At 38.1% G+C, this 24,438-nt stretch overlaps 1 long non-coding RNA gene across 2 annotated transcripts in view; it reads right to left on the reverse strand.

Moving 5' to 3' along the window:
• LOC118001836 overlaps nt 1-17,730 on the reverse strand; it is a 49,519-nt gene extending 31,789 nt beyond the window's left edge. Inside the window, exons 1-3 of one of the 2 annotated variants that reach the window (XR_004676856.1) lie at nt 17,048-17,730; nt 12,738-12,881; nt 8,049-8,626 (exon numbers count right to left, since the gene is read on the reverse strand). This is a non-coding gene — a long non-coding RNA (uncharacterized LOC118001836). Of the gene's footprint in view, nt 1-8,048; nt 8,627-12,737; nt 12,882-17,047 lie in introns of those variants that run through there. The other variant, XR_004676855.1, reaches the window with a different exon arrangement.
• Nucleotides 17,731-24,438: the final 6,708 nt, after the last annotated feature.

Genomic DNA, 24,438 nt, shown 5'->3' on the forward strand with positions numbered 1-24,438 from the left:
CTCAGCTACTTCACCTTCAGTGTGTGAAGTGACAGCATGAGGCATTTCAGCTCCAGAAAATTCTATAAAGAGTGTGAGAGTTCTTAGACCAGACAGCTGCAGATCACAAGGATAGGTGCTGGGTTAATGGGACATGTGACAAGTTAATATAGTTGGCTGGGAGGATGGAGCAGAGATACAGACACTCAATATTTAAGCACCTACTGCGCACAAGGCAGAACTCTGCGTCTACTTTCTCCTCTTCTACAAACAAATAGTTCTGCTTTCTTGTTTTTTCACACATTGTGGACTTGTGAATAATACTAATTTTAGACAAAATTTTGCAGCTGAAGAGTTTGAAAGAGTTGATCTCAATGGCATTCCTGCATGAGTTCTGATAATGAACTCAAAGAAACCCCAGCCTATAAGGGAGCTAAACCCAAACCATTTCAAGCATGGCCTCATCACTTTGACATGGAAACCATGCCATATCTTGCCAGACCTTGGCCACATATTCCTTCTACCAAATGCCAAGAGGCATCTAACTGTTAGTCTTCAAGGACAAAGTGTTGCTACATGAATAAAATGGAAACTGTGCTAAATTCAAGAGCTGTTAGGTAGTCTTCCATTTTTCAAAGTCATAAAATAAAAATAGTGTCACTCCAAATTTAATGGCTGCAGTTACTCACACCTGACTCAGTAAATATTTGGTGGGGGGCGGACGGGAGATAAGTGAATGCCTGAAATGTGTCTTTTCCAACCACATTTTTAACTTCATCAAGCCTCAGCTTAGTCATAAAAAAATAGAAATAATAATTACTTCATTGTGAAGATCACATCTGATAAAGCACTTGGTAAACTATAAAGCATGATACACTGTTAATTTTTTCTTTCTTTCCCATTCCTTGAGCGAGACTCTGTTGTGATGCTCTAGCCTATATCTTAACATCATTGAATACTCCTAGGTCTTTGCTAAATTCTGCAAATCGCTTTACTTACAACTTAGCATATGTCTCATCTATTTGCTGAGTATCTGTTTCAGGGTTTCGATGAAGCAGAGTGATGGACCTCACTCTTGTTTCACTGCATGGGTTTGATGGTCACTCATAATTCTCACTTCCAGCTGACCCTGATTCAAGTAGCCCTTTTATGTTTGCTTCAGTGCACCTAATATGTGAATTTCACTTCAGTTCTCAGTTATAAGGAACTCATTTTGCTCAGTTTATTTTAACTTTAAATAACACCCATTTCATTCTTGGTCATTCTTGTTGCTGTTAATCTATAAAAGCAGAAGGGTATTGGGAGGAAGAAGGTGCTACATTAGTGGTCATTTCTACTGATGCTGCTTTTAATTCTTTCAAATACCTGAAAGCATTTAAATTGATCTCTACTTTGACTAGGAAGAAGAGAAAATTCTCCAGTGTAAATGCATTCAGAACATTTAGATAATATCCTAAACAAAAGGGAAAAAAACAAACTTACAAGTTTTCTTTGCCTTTAATGATATATTTGTGACTCCGACTTGTTTGTATTCTCCACCTTCATCCTACTTGAACTAATTTTTTTTAAAGAAAGAAAAAAATGAAGCTATATAAATTTATCAAATGAAAATAAAGGAGAAAAGTAGGCCAACATTACGACAATTTAATTAAAATTTTGTGGGTTTTTTATTAGGAAAAAATATTTAGAATAAAATATGACTTTAGAAAATATTTTCCATCATCTAAGACTTTGTCTGTTGGTTCTTAAGTTGAAGTCCTGTATTCTAGAGCCAACAGTGTGGCAATGGGTGTGTGAACATAAGTTAAAATAATTTACATAATACAGGAAAAATCCTGATTTCTAGAAAAGATACAAAAATTGGGAAAATACATTTACTGAATTTTATTTTTCTCAAAAAAGTGATATTAACATAGAATAAAAGTTTTCTCATTGTAGAACCTGATGTCCAACTTTTTATGGATATGGCTCAAATACTATTTTTATTAAATCTTTGAATTGGTTGACTATTTAAACCTTAATTTAATAGATCATAGTGTGACCAAATATAAAATTATTTTCTTTTTCTTAAGAACTCTTTGGGAAAAAGGCTGAGGAATTTAGGAAGGAAGCTCTTACCCTATAATGAAATGTCCAGTTTCCTTGGGGACGGCATCTTGTACAACAGCACAACCAGGAACAGGGCAGAGAAGAGTGGAAAAAGGAACCAGGGGCCCAGAGCTAGTGAGGAAGACAAGTGCTTCTTACCTGCTGGAGCCTTCAAAAAGCAGTATGATCATAGGATGCCCTTTGCACTGCCTACTGTAGGCTCTGTAATTAATAATATGGTGGAAAATGTCCAATAACCCTTATTCTAAAACTCAAAAATAATCCCCTCATTAGGCATCTTGTAAATTTTTAAAATCTCTAAATTTCATAACTCTAAGATATTTATTCTCATGAATTATATTCTTATAAAAAATAACAAAGAAATATCTGGAAAACATAAAGAAGGAGAAGGAAGAGATGAAGGCGAGGAAAGTGTTTACCCTAGTCCAAATAAAATAGTGCAGGGACTGGGAGGTAAGTCAGTAGAAAACAGTGGAGAGTCCATAGACAAATCTTAAAGTATATGAGAATCTAAAATCCAGTAAGGATGACATTTCAAATCATTTGGGGAAGGCTGAAGTATTCAATAAGTAGAATTCAATTCATTAGTCTCCATTTAGGAAGAAAATAAAGTCAGGATGTGTACCTCCCAACACTCCTCAAACACTTTTCAAGTAGTTCAAAGATTTGAGTGTAAAATATTAAAACTATAAAAGCACTAGAAGAAAATATAAGATCATTTTATTAAATAATGTCAGAGGGAAGGCATTTCTAACCACAACACAAAATCTAAGAGACATTGAGGAAAAGATTGATGGATCTGATTATATAAAAGCTAAAAGCTTGTTTACAATGAGAAGCAACCCAATTTGTCTCAAACTGGGACAAAATAATTGCAATACATAAAATGGTGAAGGCTTAATGTTCCAAACATACAAAAATCTCCTAAATAGAGATTAGAAAAAGACAAGCAATGCAATAGGAAGAAACAAGTCAGAGAAGAAGCATAGTCAAAAAGAAGAAATGATCGTTTCCATTAATAATAAATTAAAATGATGAGATATAATCTCTAGTTTTTATGAAATTCTTCGACATTCTTGTATAGTTAATGAAAAGGCAAATAGTTTTGAAAGATAGTTTAACACTTCCTATTCATCTAAGTGAGTAGTCCATTCAAGCCCTAAACCCTACTTCTGGGAAGCTATCCTACAGAAACCACAACACACAGATGTCATTGAAGTAGTAAAGGTTTGTGATGAGTCTAAGTGTCCATCAGTAAACGGAAGCCTGTGCAGCATTTTATAAAATGAAGAATAGGGGCACCTGGGTGGCTCAGTCGTTAAGCGTCTGCCTTCGGCTCAGGTCATGATCCCAGGGTCCCGGGATCGAGTCCCACATCGGGCTCCCTGCTAGGCGGGAAGCCTGCTTCTCCCTCTCCCACTCCCCCTGCTTGTGTTCCCTCTCTCGCTGTCTCTCTCTCTGTCAAATAAATAAATAAAATCTTTAAAATAAAATAAAATGAAATAAAATGAAGAATACATTCTACCTTGGAAAAAAAGGCACTGTTTATTGTAAAATAAAACATGCACACACATACATAGGGAAGAACGAAGTGAAAGCATGATTCTATTTTTATCTGACAGATGATGTGAGTGTATGTGTGTATACACACAAAAACATTTACGTATATTCTAGTAGGAGCAACACTGGATGAGCAGGCAAAGTAACGAATCTCTGGAGGGCAAACATATTTCAATCAAAATATGCCAAATGATGCTTTCATTTACAACGAGATGCCAAAATACAATGGTCAGCAATTTTATTCAAGGAGCAGGTGTGAAGTATTGTCTCACTAACCCTAGATTAGGCTTTACACCTTTTTTCTGGAATGGTTGACCTTGAGACAGGGCACCTGAACCACCACACCTCTGCGGAATACAGTTAATTCCTCTAGATGATTCCTTCCACTTCTGCTCATTTTACAGAACTAATTTCTGTGACATTTTATTTCTACACAGCACTGAACCCAAAATTGTCTTCAGTATTTACGAGGGCATTTACAAAAGGAACAGAGCAAATGCAGTTTAGACAGGTTCCAATAATTCTCCCGGTCTTTCTGACACCAGTGTTTCAGAGTTCACCTTTCCTCTACACACACTCAATTAAATTAAAATATAGTGTATATATGGGTGGCCAAAGAATCTCAAAGGGCACTGCAGAGGTGAAAATAAAACAACTTCATATAAGCCATTCCCATTATGAGTGAATATATCTAGATTTTGTTAAAATTAAAACCCAAGATAATTATCAAAGCCTAATGGCATAGGCCAAAACAGAAAGAAGAAAATGAGCCCGGTGGCAAGTCGACAGCTCCTGTGGTAGTCGCACTGTTGACCCTTTTTCTCAGCCCCGGGCTGCAGGCCAGACACTGCTACCAGACAGGGGACAGTGTCTCGGTCTTGTACAGCTGCTCACAGACTCACGGGGAAGGGCCCACCCCCTCATCTCTAAGTCCCAGGCACTTAGGGGACAGCATGCACTCCATGAATGCAATGCTGAGGAATTTGCAAACGCCCAAACCAAAATGGCACCTTCCTTTTTTTTTTTTTAATTAGAAGATAAAAATTAGGATGGAACTGGAGGGTATTATGTTGAGTGAAATAAGTCAAACAGAGAAAGACATGTATCATATGATCTCACTGATATGAGGAATTCTTAATCGCAGGAAACAAACTGAGTGTTGTTGGAGTGGGGGGTGGGGTGGGAGGGATGGGGTGACTGGGTGATAGACACTGGGGAGGGTATGTGCTCTGGTAAGTGCTGTGAATTGTGCAAGACTGTTGAATCTCAGATCTGTACCTCTGAAACAAATAATGCAATATATGTTAAGAAAAAAAAAAAAGAAGAAGAAGGTAGCGGGAGGGGAAGAGTGAAGCGGGGGAAATCGGAGGGGTAGACGAACCATGAGAGACGATGGACTCTGAAAAACAAACTGAGGGTTCTGGAGGGGAGGGGAGTGGGAGGATGGGTTAGCCTGGTGGTGGGTATTGAGGAGGGCACATTCTGCATGGAGCACTGGGTGTTATGCACTAACAATGAATCATGGAACACTTCATCTAGAACTAATGATGTAATGTATGGGGATTAACATAACAATTAAAAAAAAAAGAAGATAAAAATTAAGACCAACAGAGTAAGTGAATTTTAGCAAAATCGAGGCGTCTCCCAAAGCTTTGACTAGCCTCTTTTTCCTGGGAGGTACAGAAAGAAAAACAGATAGGTTTATATCAATACATAGATATAGATATGTTCTTCAATTATGATACTTAGTCAAATTATGAAGCTCAAAGAACAGATTGCCTCAACCTACTACTACTACTTGAAACTTTCTGTGCCACTTGCACAAAATAAGCTTCGCTTCCCTTGGCATTTTTGTCGATTCACATTTCCAGGAGAGAGCGCTGCTCGTGACTTCATTCTCCTGAGACTTGGAACCCCATGAAGGAAGGACTGTTCTGCTTCCTTTACCCTGCGTCCCAGCACCAACCGCATATAGTGGGTCCTATGCGGGTCCTCAAAAATGTTTCCTGTTGTAGAATAAGAATCTCTAGATCACTTTATAACTATATATCCTCATTTGGGTTGATTTTTTATTAGTTTTATTTTCTGGGGCTAGGGGATTAGATCAGACATGACATTAAGTAGTTCGATCATACCCAGAAAAGTTAGGCACTCTTTGTAGTATGTACAGAGGAAGTTGCTATCTTTAGAGTTTACAGAGACGACTTACCGTAATGATCCTGTCCTTTGGATTATGTCCTTTCACTTGAACACCTTGTGCCACGACAAAGCCCACCTGTATTTGAAATGCATAGTAAGCCTGACTAAAGCCCACTGATTGTTTTTAAATTGTGAGATCATGTTTAAATATTATATCTTTTGTTTCGCTAGATGTATATATTTTAATATGTCTCACTTGCTTATATAACCCACCTAAACATAAAGTTTAGAATATGTGCTATGTATTTTTAAATACTTCTTTGTCCCTCAATTTCAAAAGGGTTTTGAATTTAAAGTGTAATTGTCTTAAAACACCAAAATGGTGAGATTATCTGAAGAAGATGGTTCTATATGCTCAGAAAAACTACTTAAAATTGGATGAAATTGAAGAATTAGAGCAAAAGTTTGAGTCCCAGCATTATTAATCTAGGCTTTCTTTGGAACAAGAAGCAGGGCTGAGAAATGGCCCTCAGTTGTAAATGGAGAATGAGTTTAAACATCTTCCTAAAGAATTATAACTTAGTTCTAGTTGGGAGTAGCTGAACAAGAGAAAACTTGATTACTTAAAGGCACTAAGTATATTAGGAAGAGAAACATAAATACCTCCAACCAGAATAGCCACTGTGGTCTGGCTATTTAAGACCTGGTGTTCTGATGGAAACTGATGGGCTCTATTACGGATGTCCATCATGGACAAAATGAATTTAGGGTGCCCTTGTGATTTCTCTTGTCCGTGGACTGAGCTTCTTTAAAAATCAAGCTATAAGGATGCAAGTTATATAACTTAATTTACTGCTGAAATGGAACATAAAGTGATTAGCTCAGTGATGCTCAGGCTCTGAGGCTTTAAAACCCTGGCAGATCGTATACATGAATTGCAGAAGATTCACGTGATACATACCTTTAGAATGCGCACAGGCAGGGTCTCAGACTATCAGTTAGCCAAAACTGTGTGCATAGTATGCATGGAACAACTTACCCAAAGCTGATAACTGTTGGGACACTTTTCCAGCCTAATATGGATTCTGGATACATTTACCTCATGGAAAACTATTTTTTATCCATATCACCAAGTTTCTGGAAGTAATAACTCTTTAAGTGTGTTTTAAGGAATTTATAACTTAAAAACCCCAATGATAGGGGCGCCTGAGTGTCTCAGTCAGTTAAGCATCTGCTTTGGCTCAGATCATGATCCCAGAGTCCCAGATCTATCAAGCCGGCACAGGGCTCCCTGCTCAGCGGGAAGTCTGCATCTCCCTCCGTCACTCACCCCACTCATGCTCTCTCTCAGTCACACGCTCTCTCTTTCTCTCAAATAAATAAATAAATTCTTAAAACCCCTAATGATAAAATTTGATAGATATCTCTATTTTAGTAGATACCTAGTTGGTATGTGTTAAATATAAGAGAATTCCAAATATGCTAAAAACAATTCAAAATTTTGAGGAAAACCACCTAAAATCCATAGATTCAGGTAGCTTAGGCTCTACAGATGTTTCTTTTTTTTTTTTTTTTTTAAAGATTTTATTTATTCATGAGAGAGAGAGAGAGAGAGGCAGAGCGAGAAGCAGGCTCCCAAGGAGCAGGGAGCCCGATGCAGGACTCGATCCCAGGACCCTGGGATCGTGACCTGAGCCGAAGGCAGACGCTTAACGACTGAGCCACCCAGGCACCCTCTACAGGTGTTTCTTAAAAGTGTGTCCTTGGATGAACAGCTTTAGAATCACTGTGCTTGTTTAAATTGGGAGTTTCCTAGGCTCCACCCATTCCTTGATGATAATCTGCGGGGAGGGGTGAACAAGGGTCTGGAATTTTCACTTTAACCAATTTCCAAGTGATTTTTGCATGCGCCTAAATTTGAGAACCACAACTTTGAGGTCATAATGGTAATTTGGAAGCCAGATTTAGTCCCGTCATAGGAAACTGACATCTGTATGTGTCCTTGTTTATTGTGACCTCAGCCAGGAGATGGCTTGCCCATGCCAGGAGGCCCCAAGACGAGCAAGGGAGAGATATGGATGACACTGCTGCCTTCACCACCAGGCCACAAATTCACCAACCCATATTTAATCAGGAATAATTCTATTCTTTTTTTTAAATTAATTATTATTTTTTTTTATGTAGTGTTCCATGATTCATTGTTTGTGCATAACACCCAGTGCTCCATGCAGAACGTGCCCTCTTTAATACCCATCACCAGGCTAACCCATCACCCACCCCACTCCCCTCTAGAACCAGGAATAATTCTGTTCTTTACTGTATATTCACTCTAAATAGTTGCTGCATTTAGAAACTGTGACCATTCCTTGTTTTCTTATGATTAGAGGTTACAAAGTGCTCTGCAGTCAGTGGCTGCCCAGGTCTTAAAAATAAGCAAAGGCTGACCTGGTCAGCAGCCCCTCCACTTCCTACTGACCACAGGGCAGGGTGGCTGTGGTTAGGAACACAGATTCAGCCTCTTACCTCTAGTCAAGATCATCCAACCTCACTGCACCTCAGCTCCCTCATCTACAAAGTGTGGAGAACAGTACTATCAAGCATAGGTTCTCTTATGCAGATTAAATGCAGATTATAGTTGACAGCTATAGAATGCTTAAGACAGTGGTTGGCAAATAGTAAGTACTATGTAAGTGTGTGTTAAGCAATAAAAACAAGCCTAGAAATGGTAGATCATTCCAGGAAATGAGGGAACAAAGAGAAAGATGGAGGGATCATCACCAATCTGGAATGGGCATCTTCTTACAAAGAAAAAGTATATATCGTGCTTCTCTTCTAACTCCTGTAAGACAGAATAAACATAGTGGAACAAAAGAATTAAAAGGAGAGATGCAAAGGTCAAAATAAGCCATGTGTTAGATAAGGAGTTAGAGACCAATGAAGAAAATGGAGTCGTACCTACAGTTTTATAACAATAAAGTAACTTGGTTCTGTGCATATCTTAATTACGTCTGTTTTAATGGGATGAAGGAGGGTTGTACTTATTGTGGGGGGAGGGAGGCTAAACAAAGTTAACAAATAACATTTGATGTGATGCCCAGTTTGTTTGTCCTTATTCTCTCTCTAGTCTTCTGGGACCAACATCTGGCTATTTCCCTTTCTTTCCCCTTTTTTCTTCACCTTCAGATTAAGTCAAAATTAAGCTAAATTTTGCTGAAATTAAGCTAAAATTTTAAGCTAATTCTTGCCCCTTTCTCCTTTCCTTTGTCATTCCTACCCTCCTTTTTTTTCTCACTTTCTCTTCTGACACTCTATTTTGAATACTTGTCACCTTTAATCTCAACTACCTCACCAAGTTCCTAACCAACATTGTACACACCTCACCACCTCCACCATTTTTCTGTCAAAACCTTGCAGTGACTCCCCTACAATAGGGTCAAAAGTTTATCAGGTGGTTTTTAAAGATTTTCCCACTTGGGTCTCATCATCTCCCACCACTGATGCCCTCACCTCACACCAACGTTTTCACTTTCCTCCCCACAAGCCATGTTTCAGCTTGGCTCAACAAGCACTCCACCTTGCCATGCCTTTGTACGGTGGGTCCTGTGCCCGGAACTCTGTTGTGACCTGGACGGGGCACAGTAAGTGAAGCTTCACTCAGCCAGAAACATTGTACAACCCACTTTACTGGGTTGAATAGTGTCCCCTAAGACTCATATCCTTCCCAGAAACTCAAAATGTGACCTGATTTGGTCACATTAGTTAAGATGATCTGATACTGGAGTAGAATTGGCCCTTCATCCAAGATGACTAGTGTCTTAAAAGAAGGAGAAGACACACAGAAACAGTCACACCCAGAGGGAAGAACACCATGTGAAGATGGAGGCAAAGATTGGAGTGATCCTCCTACAAACCAGGAAATGCCAAGGTTCGCTGGCAATGCCAGAATTTGGAGAGAAGGGTAAAACAGATTCTTCCCTTAGATCTTCAGAGAGAGCATGGTGCCACTGACACCTTCATTTTTGGACTGTGAGACAGTAGATTATTGTTTTAAGCCACCAAATTTGCAGTACTTTTTTATGGCAGCTATAGGAAACTAATAGAGTGGGTATTGAATGTTAAGTGTCCTCAGCTATGAAATGGAGCTATCCCACCCTTCTTATCTCACAAAAATGTTGTAGGTATCAAATGAGACAAACAAGGTGAGTGTGTTATTAGATGTATAAAGTTCTACACAAGTGTAATGTAAAGTTTTACTTACATTTTGAAAATCTTTTCATTTCCTTGCATAATCCCTATCACAATACTTTGCCTATGGTATATGCTCAATAAGCTTGTTAAATATTTTAATTTATTATTTTAATGCATTGCATCGATTGTATCATAAAAGATCCAAACATAAATACAAAGAACAAGACTCATATTCAGATTACTGTCTAGTCATTTACATGCAGCTTTTACTGCATGTAGTGGTATTTCAGAAAGACATGATTTGGTTTGTCTAGTTAAATATAAGTAATACATTATAATATTATTCTACTGTATATAAATGTGTATTAATTTTTAATATACCAATGAAGTTAAATCTCTATGAATTTGAAAGTAAGATTCATTTAAGATGAAAAAATGTTTAATTTGTTTTCACAAGTATGGCTGATTTTATTTATGCTACTTACTAGAAATCTGATAAAGGTATATTTTATTAAAAATGACTATTTTAATAACATTCCTTTGAAAGTGCTCATCAATAAATTTAATCAATTGCCTATTCAAACAATGGAACAGATCTTCTAATCTTAGTACAATAAAATGATCTCTTGCAAGGAAAAGAAGAATCTGAATACCGGGAATCATTATTTATAAAACAAATGAGAACAAATTTCCCTTGGATACCCAACTTCTATTTAAAGTAAAACAACTAGAATGTTATTCTTGCTATATTATTTTTCCTCTAAGACTCTTTAAGCAGTTAGTGTGTGCCTTGTGATTACCAGTCTTATAATAATCTGGCGAAGGGGCGCCTGGGTGGCTCAGTTGGTTGAGCGACTGCCTTCAGCTCGGGTCATGATCCCAGGGTCCTGGGATCGAGCCCCGCATCGGGCTCCCTGCTCCACAGGAAGCCTGCTTCTCCCTCTCCCACTCCCCCTGCTTGTGTTCCCTCTCTCGCTGTGTCTCTCTCTGTCAAATAAATAAATAAAATCTTAAAAATATATATATAAAAAAATAATCTGGCGAAGCTGATGGCAGGTGACCCTAGAGGCAGAAACTAGACGTTGAAAGTTATAAGCAAGTGATCACCAGAGCCAGGAAGAGACCCTGAGATTTCTGTCACCCCCCCCACTCCTACATCTCCTTGGCAGGAGCTATCCTTAACAGATAAATTATTTCTGGGCTCTTAATGTCATTTATTAGGTCCAGAAGAAAAACACCTAAATAACTCTATTATGTTTAATATCAATTCGGGTCCTTGCGAGTGAGGGCAAAAGCTTTTCACTTCTAGGTGGACTTCAAATAATATCAACTGGATGTGCGCTAGGAAAGTATAACTTTAAAAGTTGTTCCCCAGCATTAGTGAAGAAAGGAAATGAGAATTAAGGAAAGTAATTTCTGGGTAATTTTTCTTGGCTGCTTTTGTCCATACATTTCTGGTGAGCGTGTTAGTTAGGGTAAGCTAGGCTAAGTAATAGAATATACCCCTAAAATTCAGTGGCTACAGAAACAACATGTTTATTTACTTTACAGCTTAATAGGCCAGTGTTGGTCAGGTCCCGATGAAATGGGCAGAAGAGGTGGACTCTGGTCCATGCAGTTGATACTGGCTGGCTGATAGTGGCTTTGTCATAGTTAACATGTGGCCTCATGATCCTAGTCATCTGGGAGGAGGCAAAGGCATGGAGCAGGGTACACAGAAGGGTGTAATAGACCAGATCCAGATGTGGTACATACCACATTAATTTTCATTGGCTAGAACTAGCCACATGACCACACCTCACTGCACAGGCATCTGGGAAATATAGTCCATCAAGCACTCACAAGCAAGAGGAAATGGAATTTGTAATTAGAACAGTCCTAGGGAGGAGCCTATTGTTCTGCTTTGTTTCCCTGTTTCCTTTTGCTTCAAGAGACAATTCCTCCTCCTGCCTGTCTACTAAGTCTGTGCCGCTGTGTATTTTCTTACAGAGTTGGGCTGGCTACATCATTTGTGGGGTCCAGGGAGAACGAACATGTGGGACCTCTTGTCTCAATGGCAGAAAAGTGCAGCTAACAAAAATATAATGCTTTTTTTCTCTCTCCCATGGTGTTTCTCTCTCCTCCATACACCCCTGCCTCTGTCTCCGTCTCAGTTTGCCATGGTGGGGTGTTTTTTTGTTTTGTTTTGTTTGTTTTTGTGTTTGTTATTTTGCCCTTTGATGCCACTCTAATTAAAGAGAAATTAAAATTTTTAATTAGCATGAATTTTACCACTCATCCTTATGTGGTCCAATTCCAATTTTCATTGCAAACATAAAAGCATCTAACTTACGTGTGAAATCACTGATATACAATTTGTTTTTTGTAGCTCGTATATGCATATGTATTTTGTTCTTGCAAACACAGTGGAAATGTTGCCCAAAACTAATTCAGCTGTTTTTATTTCACCTCCTAATATACCCGTATTCTACCAACACTCTATCTTCAGTTCACTAATGGAAAAGGAAAGACTGAAGAGGAAAAGGATATGTGCTCTTAAGCCTTTCCCTGCTGTTCTGTGTCATCTTCAGCTAGCATTGCTGGCTAGCACAGGGAACTCATGGGAGTGGGAATGGGTGTGACAACAGGGTTCTTTGGTCACTCATGTTCCTCAGAATGTCACTGCCTCCTCTCTGCATTCAGAGCAAGTTCTGGTTCAAACCAGAAAGCCTGGCCTCTCAGGGCTGTAAGTACTTACTCAGTCATGGACGTCACATGCTTACCTTCACCGAATACATCGTAGGTCCCCAGAATCCTGCTTCCCTGGGACTCCACACAGGCTGCCTGAGAATTGGCAGCGAGAGGGGCAGGAGGACACATCTTCATCCTGTCTCCTCTGCACACAGTTGTGCTCCATTGTCTCCTCTCTTCAATCACAGAACACAGATTCAAAGATAATGTTACTAAGAGGTTCAAGACGACAACAGCAGAACATTAAACCAAACACAGAGTCCTTCTGAACATGGGATCCCATGCAACGGCATAGTGGCATTGTACACTTTGGAAGCCAGCCCTGCCACAGAGAAACTCTCCAGTGCTTTGGGAAAGAGGAGCTGAGAGCTTAAAGCAGTCAAATTACCTGATTCATAAATTCATCCCTATACTAAAGAACGTAGAGGTTGAGATCATGATAACATACACCAACACTAAGCCTAAAGCACTAAGAATTGTAGGACACGCCATCAATTTGGAATGGCTTTAAGAGGGAAGAAAGAAATACTCTATGAACATACATCCTGATTGTAAGGTGTCCTAATGCCAGATATTGTAAAATAGGGGGGATGACTTCAATTCCTGGACTTGTAATATAGAATTCTCTTTCTTATTATGTGGCTAACAATAATAAATTAATATTTGATTTAACATATTTCAAACATCCAGAAAAACATAGAGGCTGGTACATAAATACCTGTGTAGCCACCAGTCAATTTTATCTAATGCTAATGGTTTTCCAGATTTGCTTCACAAGACTTTTAAGGGGAAAAAGGGGAAAGACATTTCAGATAACATTGATACCACCTGGGCATCCTACCTCTAAGTCCATTCCTCCTCCTCTCTCCTCAGAGGTTTTCCAAAATCACTATTTATCATTTATATGCATGTTTTTATACTACCAGTACATATAGCCATACCACAAACATTTTTCCTGTTTTTTCATACTTTATATGGACAGTACCTTAGTGTACATACCATTCTGCAGCATGCTTTCTCGTGCATCATTATTATTTTGAGATCTGTATTGCTATGCGTGGTCCTGGTTAATCTATTTTAATTACTGAAGAGTGTACATTACATAAATATACTCCAATTTATCCATTTTACGGATTGTCATTTAAAATGTTTCTAGGGTGCCTGGGTGGCTCAGATGGTTAAGCGTCTGCCTTCGGCTCAGGTCATGATCCCGGGATACTGGGATCGAGTCCCGCATCAGGCTCCCTGCTCATTGCAGAGCCTGCTTCTCCCTCTGCCTCTGTGTGTGTGTGTGTGTGTGTGTGTCTCTTATGAATAAATAAATCTTTAAAAAAATAAAAAATAAGCTGTTCCTAACCTTTCTTAATTTTAAACAATGGTCCAGGAAATCTTCTATATTTTTCTTGGTATACATGAGCTAGAGATTTTTAGGACCTATATCCAGAAGTGGAAATGCTGACTTAAAAGTTATAAGCATTGCATCTTTAACTCTTCTGCATACTACCAAAGGACTCTCCAATTTACACATTCAGGGGTAAAATATTAGCGATGCATCCCTTCACATGGTGGCTGACACTTGGAAATGTCAAACACTTTCATTTTTGCTAAACAGATGGGTGTAGGAGGTATCTTTCAATCTGCATTTCTGTAATGACTAGTGAGGTTGAGCATCTTTTCTTATATTAGCTAATCACGTCTCTCTTCTGCAAATTGCCTATTTAAGGCTTTCCTCATTTTTTTCCCCTTGGGTTGTTTATTTCTTATTTATTTATTTATAGATACTATTCCTGGTTATATGTATTTCCAGACTTTAGCTTAATTTTCACACTCACTTATAGATTATAATTTTAATGTAAGCAGATTCATTAATCCTCTCTTTGTGGTTTCAGACTTTTGACCTTGATTAAGATAACTCTCCCTTCCCTGACCCCAAGATATATTCTTGTATAATTTTTTTCTAAAGATTCAGTGTTTTGTTTCTCACATTAAAGATTTTGAGCTTGGGATGCCTGGGTGGCTCAGTCAGTTAAGCATCTGCCTTCGGCTCAGGTCATGATCTCAGGGTCCTGGGATCGAGTCCCGCACTGGGCTCCCAGTTTATCAGGGAGTCTGCTTCTCCCTCTGCCTGCCGCTCCCTCTGCTTGTGCTCTCTCTCTCTCTCTCTCTCTCTCTGACAACTTAAAGAAAATCTTAAACAAAAATGTTTTTGATCTTTAATCCATCTCAAATTGGTTTTGAATGGTAATTGTCCCAATATCATTTGAGTGCTCCATCCCTATCCCACTGATTTGTTCCATGGCCTTGATCATTTATGACATTTCCCTTTATGCATGCATGTTTCCTCCCTCTCTTATTTTAACCACTATAGGTTTATAACCTATTTCTTCAAAATTATCTGACATGTTTTTGACCCTTTGTGCTTCTGTTTGAATTTGAGGATCAGCTTGTCAAGATCCATTGAAAAACCTTGCTGGGATTATTTTTTAGAACTACTTTGAATGTGGTATAGAATAATTTGTAAGAAATTGACATGTTTAAGAGACTGAATTTTCCCATTCAGAAACAAATTACCTATGTCTATTAATTTAGCTCTTTTTATACTTTATTCATGTTTTAAAATCTTTTTCCATAGTGATTTTGGACAGTGTTGGTTAGTTTAGGAATCATTTTTTTTTAATTACATGGCTCTTTACTACAATCCTTACATTTCCTTTATAACATAACATAGTTATAACTGAAACTGTTGTATTACACCTTGATTTTTCACCAATTTAGGGATTACTAGATGAACTAATGCAAAATCCATTTTATGCCAATCTATACACTTGATTTTGAATAACTTATTCAATGAAGGATTTTTTTGTGGAGAATCATATGCGATGAATTAAAATATCTTGAATAGACTTGAGATCTGTATTGCTATGCGTGGTCCTGGTTAATCTATTTTAATTACTGAAGAGTGTACATTACATAAATATACATAAAAATGTTTCTGTTTTGTTTTCACTTAAAATGCATTCTGAATGTGCTAACAACATAGGAGGATACTGAATTATACCTATTAAATTCCCCAAATATAAAAACTTTGGATGCATCCCTATTTCAAAAGATGAATAGTAGAAACAGTACTGTTTACAGCCATGTTTCCAAATGCAAAAGGAGGGCATTTTTTACTTGAACTATTTTGAGATGAAAAAAGTAAGTAAAGAGATTTTGTGATAGCTTTGAAACCAGCAGTAGTCCTAAAATGTGAAATAAGGTGGTTGTCTGTCATCCCCGCTGAAATCACGGTTGTTTAATGAGCTCCTTTTTATGGTATCTATTTATGCCTTATTCGTGAGTCTCCCCATTCTTTGCAATGCCACACAGACTTTGGAGATGAATTTTAATTTCATCACTATCTATGACCTATAATATGTGCATTAACCATAATGTATTTCCCCTTTATGAATATATTCCCAAACCTCCCTGTTCTGCTTTATTGTTTGCTCACCAATGCTCAGTGTTATTTTATTCCTCTAGCATCCTAAACACAATACAGACTCAGCCTTATTCCAAGGCAGTATTGAATTAACTCATCAAGATCCTCAGAAAAGTCCCATCAATTCAAAGGGCAGTCCAAAGATTCCACATGTGACAAATGGAACAGAGACTCTTATACCAAATAGAGCTCTGGGATCCCTTCACCCCATCCTCCTCACCCTCTCGATTTCCAGGAAAACCATCAGGCCTCCTGTAGAAATGGGATCTAAAACTGTGCTCTTAAGTCAGGTGTTGGTCTCCACCTGTGCTATAAACAATAATAGTTAATGTATGTAAAGTGCTCACAAATTTCCAGATGCTTTATATGAGTAGACTCACTTAATCCTCCCAACAAAACTAAGAGGTAGGAATAAATTTTGCAGATGGAGAAACTGCTGGGGTCACATTGTCAGTAAATCAGAGTCTGGATCCAAACCGGGTGCCTGGCTTCTTGGCCCAGTGACCACTGTACTCAGCACCAGGCCCTGGGCAGGTTCTTTACAAATGATCTCACGTTGACTTCTCACCAGGACCCTGAAAGGCGCATGGTGTTTTACCACTTGATAGGTGAGGAATCCGTGGCTCAGTTAAAATGACTTTTCCAGCCTGTGGACCCAGATCTTGCCTCCAGGCCTGCTGCAGAGGCCTTGTGCCCAGAATGACTGAAACAAAGAAGGGTTTGCAGAGCTTGTCAGGGAAGTGCAGAAATTCGCATACCCAAGTGCCAAATGCTGCACACTTAACATAAATTTCATACCTGCCATCAATTTGACAGTAATGCTTTTATAATTACACATTATAAATTGTGCATGGTACTTACCTGAATTATAAAGCAATTTAAATATTATCTTGTTTAACACCTCAGTTTGGATTTGAAAGTTTTCCCAACTCGAGAATCGGAACGTGGGTCATGAATGGGCTCCTGAAGAATAAATGAAAAATGCCTGTTCACAGCCATGGATGAATCTTTGACAACTCTACCCGGAAATGAAACAAGTTATCAGTGTGATAAGCAATCTCCTAGGAAAGTAATTAACACTAGAGCGTTTCTTCTTTATTCCCACCTGTTAATTGCACCACTAAATAAACATATAGCTGACACATTCGTTACAATTCAGGCACCTGGTTGTACTGGGTGACTGTCAGAGCCTCCTGAATGATCTTCCAGGTCCAGCTTGGTCTTGCTTTGTTCAGTTCTCTGCCTCATTTCTAGAAGAATCTTCCAAAATCAGTGGATTTTTTTTCCTTGAGTATTGGTGAACACATGAGCGCAGAGTCACAGTGACTGGTCACGTGCTGACTCTCCCTTGTCCCACCTGCATTACCATCTGTGGCTGTGCCACAGATTTGGTAGCTCAAAACAACAAAATGTCCCCTCTCACCGTCCTGGAAGACAAGAGTTCAACATCAGCTTCCCTGGGCTGAAATCAAGTTGTCAGCAAGGGCTGGGCACCCTAATAAGGCTCTCAGGCAAGTTCCTTGCCCCTTCTAGCTTCTGGAGGCTGCTGGCCCTCCCTAGCTTGTGGCTGCATCAGTCCAATCTCTGCCTCTGTCTTCACATTGCCTCTTCCTCTTCTGTGTGTATTACGTTTCCTCTCTGCTTCCCTCTTACAAGGACACTTGTGATTGGAATTAAGGTCCTCTGAATAATCTAGGTTAATCTCCCTTTGTCAGAATCCTTAATCACATTTGCAAAAACTCTTTTTCCTTACAAAGTAACATGCACAGGTTCCGGGAATTAGGACCTCCTATCTTTCAGACCATGATTCAGCCTGCCATACTCTCTATGTGATTTCTTTCTTTCTTTCTTTCTTTTTTTGTGTGTCTATGTGATTTCAAGCAAATCATTTAAACTCTCGAAATTCAATTTTCTTATCTATTAAATGTGTACAACAAAAGTATCTATTTCATAGGGTTGCTTGAAGCTCACGTGAGATAATTTACATAAAGCACTTAGCATCGTGCTTGGCAAAAAAAAATATAAATTTTCAATCAGTAATAGCTCTTCTGTTTTTCTATGCAAAGATTTCAGTATCTTTCCATCACTTTTTGTCTAAATCTCTTCGTCTTGAAATCTGGTATGTCCATGATCTGGCCCCAACAGTTTTTTCAACCTTTTCTTTTACTGATTTCTTCATAGATCTTCTATTCTAGCCAGATTTGTTCTAACTAGCTTCTCTGCCTAGTTTTCTTGATTCTCTTCTCTGGGCCTCTATTCTCTGTTTTTCCTCTCTGCAATACTTGATCCTTTCCTCTTTGCTTGTCCAAATACTGTCTGTCCTGCTAGGACTGGATCAGCTACATTTTCTTCTTGAACGCTCCCCCAGCCAAACCAATCCAGGGTAGCCACTCCCTTTGGGGACTGTCAGTACCACTCTGGGAAGGCTTTATCAACTCGTACCACGATAGCTGGACACTTTTACACCTTGCTGCATACAAATGCATGCTAGGTGCCAAGTGCACAGCAACGATGCAGAAACCAGAAAGGGAGAGAATTCAAGGAAGTCAGAGCTGGACTCGAAGACTAGATTCACATCTTATCTCCTTAGACCAGAAACAGAATAGAAATAGCAGGCAGTGAGTGTGCCTAAAGCTGCAGGCCTCCTGAGGCTCCAGCAGAGAGCAGGCGGTGGTGGCTGAGAGCCCGGCTTCTGTGGGGTCATAAGGAATAATAGCAGTCTCCCTACAGGATGGAGATCGGGACCAGGCTCAATGCTCAGAGGCTGGACTGGAGGATTTTGCTACTAAAATCTGCTGCCAACTCCTGCCTGGTCTGGATGGGGACCCAAGGCACTGGGTGAAGACAACTTCTAGACAGAAGTGAGTACAGACTGAGAAAGAGTGAGATAAATGGAAAAGAACCCTTCCACATAAAATAAGCCAGCAAATAAAAATTCCTTAACACATGAAGACACCAAATGCTAAAAAAGACAGCCAACAAAACAACTAAAACATATACCATTCCAGACAACTAAATTTACATAATAGTACAAGAGGGACTAAAGTATGTTCTGGATGTATGAAGAAATAAACAAGACAATCAGATAAAAAATAGGAAGAAGTTTTTTTTTCAAAAAGAATAGAAAAGCTGAAACAAGAACAGTGAGCTATAAAGAAGAACAAATTATAAACTTTGGTTAAATAAAATGCAAAACCTCAGAGCACTGATAAACTTTAAACCAGAACATTGAAGGAGAGATTAGCAATAGAAATCTATTACTAGATTAGGAGATGGATCCCAAATTGAAAAGATTAATGATATAAATTCCACCCCAGCACACTGTGGACAAAAACTGGAGAACATTACAGAAAACAAGAAAATATGTAGGACAACCAGAGAGAAAGGGCAGATTGCCACAGAGCAATAGTTGGGTTGACAGTGGAATACCAGCACTAAGAGATGCATGACAATGGGTCAGTGTCTCAAACTTGCCAAGAAAAAATAAAACTGACTACCTAACATTTTATACACAGCTAAAATATCATTCAAGAGTGAGGGAAAAATAAAGATATACAAAAATTAAAAGAGTTTCCAACTCTGGGTAAAATTGCTGTTAAAGTAAGTACATCAGCAACAACAAACCCAAAGCTGAGACTGAGAGACCAGATATAATGGCAAGTCCCCAAACTGACAAAATGCTAGTAAAACTTATTAACTATTGACTGCTTTAAGAAAATGTAAAACAAAACAAAACAAAACAAAACAAAAAAAACAACAAAAAACCTAAAACTCTAGACAACAATGACAGGATACTAGAGTTTTCGATGCTCAGCTAAAGCTTTGTTTTAATTGGGAGAAGGATAAAAATACTGAATCTGGATTTTTCCTACATCAAACCATGCTGAAAGATTTGCAAAAAGGGTGGAGATGGAAAATATGTGTCCCAGGCAAATATTAAGCTAAAGAAAACTTATGTGGCAATAGAATATCAGACCAAAAATAACATTAATAGAGAAAGGAGAGACACATGATAATAAGAAGCAGAATCTACAAAAGTGACATAAAAATTAAGATCTTATATTGACCTCACAATATAATCTGAACTATAAAGAGCAAAAGTTAACAGAATTACAAGAAAACTTGACAAATCCATTAAGTAGGAGGTCATACTCCTAACAAACTAATAGATCAAATAGACAAAAAAAATATTGAAGATACAGGGTTTTTTTTAATTAAGTTTTTTATTTTCATTCCTGTACAGTGTATAATATAATGACTCAGGTGTATAATATAGTGACTCAATAATTCTGTACACTACTCAGGGCTCATCAGGATAAGTGTCCTCTTAATCCCCATCATCTATTTCCCTCAACCCCCCACCCTCCTCCCCTCTGGTAACCATCAGTTTGTTCTCTATAGTTAAGAGTCTGTTTCTTGGTTCTCTTTCTCTCTCTCTCTTCTTTGCTCATTTGTTTTCTTAAATTCCACATATGAGTGAAATCCTATGGTATTTGTCTCTCTCTGACTTACTTCATATATATATATATGCCACATTTTCTTTATAAAGTATGGAGATTCCTCAAAAAGTCCTGCATCAAGAGTCATTCCATCATATAGATAGATAGATAGATAGATAGATAGATAGATGTAGATATATGATATATATAGACATCATATATAGAGAAAGGATCTAAAATCCTATATATATATATCTATATCTATATATATATATCTATATATATCTTATCCATCATATATATAGATGATATCTATCTATCTATCTATCCCCACACATCTTTATCAATTTATCTGTCAGTGGACACTTGGACAGCTTCTATAATCTGGCTATTGTAAATAATGCTGCTATAAACACAGGGGTGCATGTGTCCCTTTGAATTAACATTTTTGTATTTTGGGGGTAAATACCCAGTCGTGCAATTACTGGTTAATAGGGTAGTCCTATTTTTAACTTTTTGAGGAATCTCCATACTGTTTTCCAGAATGTCTACACCAGTCTGCATTCCTACCAATAGTGCAAGAGGGTTCCTTTTTCTCCACATCCTTGCCAATACTTGTTGTTTCTTGTGTTTTTTATTTTAGCCATTCTGACGGGTGTGAGGTGATATCTCATTTTAGGTTTGATTTGCATTTCCCTGATGATGAATGATGTTGAGCATCGTTTCATGTGCCTGTTGACCATCTGGATGTCTTCTTTGGGAAATGTCTGTTCATGTCTTCTGCCCATTTTTTAATTGAATTACTTGTTTTTGGGTGTTGAGTTGTATCAGTTCTTTATGTATTTTGGATACTAGCCTTTTATCATATATGTAAATATCTTCTCCCATTCCATAGGTTGCCTTTTAGCTTTGTTGATTATTTCCTTTGCTGTGCAGAAACTTTTTATTTTTATGTAGTCCTAATAGTTTATTTTATTTCCCTTGCCTCAGAAGACATATCTTTAAAAATGTTGTTAGGGCCAATGTCAGAGAAATTACTGCCTGTGCTCTCTTCTAGGATTTTTATGGTTTTATGGGTTTTGGTCTCATTTTTAGGTCTTTAATCCATGTTGAGTTTATTTTTCTGCATGGTGTAAGAAAATGGTCTGGTTTCACTCTTTTGCATGTAGCTGTTCAGTTTCCCCAATACTAGTTGTTGAAGAGACTGTCTTTTTCCCAATGCATATTCTTTCCTCCTTTGTTGAAGATAAATTGACAATATGATTGTGGGTTTATATAGGTTGTTTTAAGGAACAAGATTAAAAGGTGAGTTTTGACCTATAGATCAAATCTCTACACCCAACAGACAGAAAATATACATTCTTCTCTAGGAGTCATAGAACATCTACAACATTGACCATGAAGAATATTAAAATCTCAACAAATTTCAAAGAATCTATATTATTTAAGCCATATTCTCTAGGTATAATACAACTAAAAAGATACTGTTGTAAATGAATTCATAATTCATAAACTAAAGCTAAAGAGATTGAAAATAAATGTAAGTCATTCAGTTTAAGAATCAGAAAAAGAATGGAGTAAACCCAACAAAAACAGAAAGAAGGAAATAAATAAAATAGCAAAGATTAATGAAGTTGATATCAAAGAAACAGAGATCTGCAAAGCCAAAACCTAGTTCTTTGAAATGGCTAATAGACAAATTTTTACCATGAGGGCACAGGAAAAAAGGTATAAATAAACAATAATAGGAATAAAAAGGGGAGTATAACAGATATTTTGTCATAACTTGTTATAAACAAGTTATGCTAATTATTTGAAACATAATTGAAAGGAATAATCTACTAGAAAAATAAAAATTACCAAAATCAGAAACCCCTAATAAACCAATAGGCATTAAAGAAAATCAAAGTCATCAAAAGCTGCCCCCACCCCGAAAAAGGGAAAACATAATCCAGCCCGCTGTACAATTTTTTCTAAATTTTCAAAGATTGTCCCTTTTTCTCATACAAACTATTCCAGAGAATCAAAAAAGAGGAAATCAAGAAGAAGATGGAATGACTCTTGATGCAGGACTGGAGAGTTTGGTCCAAGAAAGAAAACTACAGACCAGTCTTTATGTTTGAATATAAATGCAAAAATCCTCAATAACCTATCATTAAGTCAAAAAGCTAATAATGCACCACGACCAAGTAGGGTTATCCTTGGAACAGAAGTCTGGTTCAATATTGGAATATTTATTATTATAATTTAACATAGTAACTAATTAAAAGGGGGAAATTATTTTAACATGTAGAAAGAAATATTTGTTAAAAGTAATTCTCAGACCCCTGATATGATGTTTTGAGAACAGTACTCCTGTAGCGTTTTCCCCATAAAAACATAACCCCATTCATGATGAGAAAACGATCAGATAAATCTAATTTGAGGAAATTCTGCCAAATACCTGATCAATTCAGATGATGAAAAACAAGGAAAGACTAAGAATCTGTCTCAGGGTCAAGGAGACTTTGGAGAAAGTGATGACTCAAGTCAATATTGTGTCCTGATGGGTCCTTGAATTCGGTGAGGACATTCATGGGCAAACTGGTGATATACAAATAAAATCTAGAGTGAAGTCAGTAGTAATGGATCAGTGTTGGCTTCTTAGTTTTGACATACATAAGAAGGTAATATAAGATGTTCACCATCGGGGAAACTGGCTGGGAACTGTCTGTACTATCTTTGCAATTTCCCTGTACATCTAAAATTACTCCAAAATTAAAAAGTTTATTTAAAGGGAAAAAAAAACAAACCTCAAAACCTGCTCAGTATGAAAAGTCTTTGCAAACCACAAAGAGAAAGGAGGTTCCTTGCTTGGTACAGCAGCTGCGGGCCCCCCCTATGTCCCGCCAGCCTGGGAGCTGTGGGCAGCCATGGAGGGTACCCCCTAGCAGCACTCCCACCTGTAGAGAGAGAACTGGGGCCGAGCTGTGGAGCAGGAACTGGAGGCAACCAGGCCAGGTGGGAGCAGAGTGAAGGGATCCAACCTGAGAGACAAAAGGGGAGGAACCAACAGGTGCCCTCTGCAGGCAGGGGTGAGGGGGAGCCAGGAGACTTTCCACCCGAGAACCATGCCCTCAGGCATGTGGGGAGTGTAGGGCAGAGATTCCCAGAGAGGAAGGAAAGGCCAGAAGGCAGGCTGGGGCTTGCTGAGGACTGAGATTTGTGAGTGGGCATTCCTAGAAAGTAATTGCATTTTTTTTTTTTAGAAAAGTAGCTTTTAAATCTTTTGATTGATCATGCACTCCATCAGTTAAAATCTGTTCATGAAAAATGAACGTACAACACACATGTACATATAATATGTTTTATATATTATGTACATTACTGTGATAACATAGAATAGTAATAGATAATGTCAGATGTACTATGTATTATAATATACAGGTTACTGAACTAACATTTGCATAATATAAACACAAAAATAAAAATTGTAAAGGATGATGTCAAAAGAAAATATGAATGTAGGTATTTTTCTTCCTGCACCCTGTTGGTTTAGTGAATTTGAGGCAATAAGATCAGATACAGATTTAAAGTCTGGGGAGTTGGTCTGGCAGAGGTGCAAAGAGTGGGGTCCCTACCAACCTCCTTCCCTCCTCCCCTCTGCATCCTACTAGAGTTGAAAGGTAATCGATGCTTCCCATCAGCTCTGAGCTTTACCGCTCTTGATGCTGTATCTCAAGGGTTTCTGGCTTGGTGACCACTGGCCCTCCCCACCTTCCAGGAGAGACAATTCATGAAAAGAACCCAGAATCTGGAGTCTGAAGGCTGGTG

The sequence above is a fragment of the Mirounga leonina genome, unplaced genomic scaffold, assembly GCF_011800145.1.
Source record: "Mirounga leonina isolate KUSES-001 unplaced genomic scaffold, KU_Mleo_1.0 Mir_54, whole genome shotgun sequence".
Taxonomy (NCBI): domain Eukaryota; kingdom Metazoa; phylum Chordata; class Mammalia; order Carnivora; family Phocidae; genus Mirounga; species Mirounga leonina.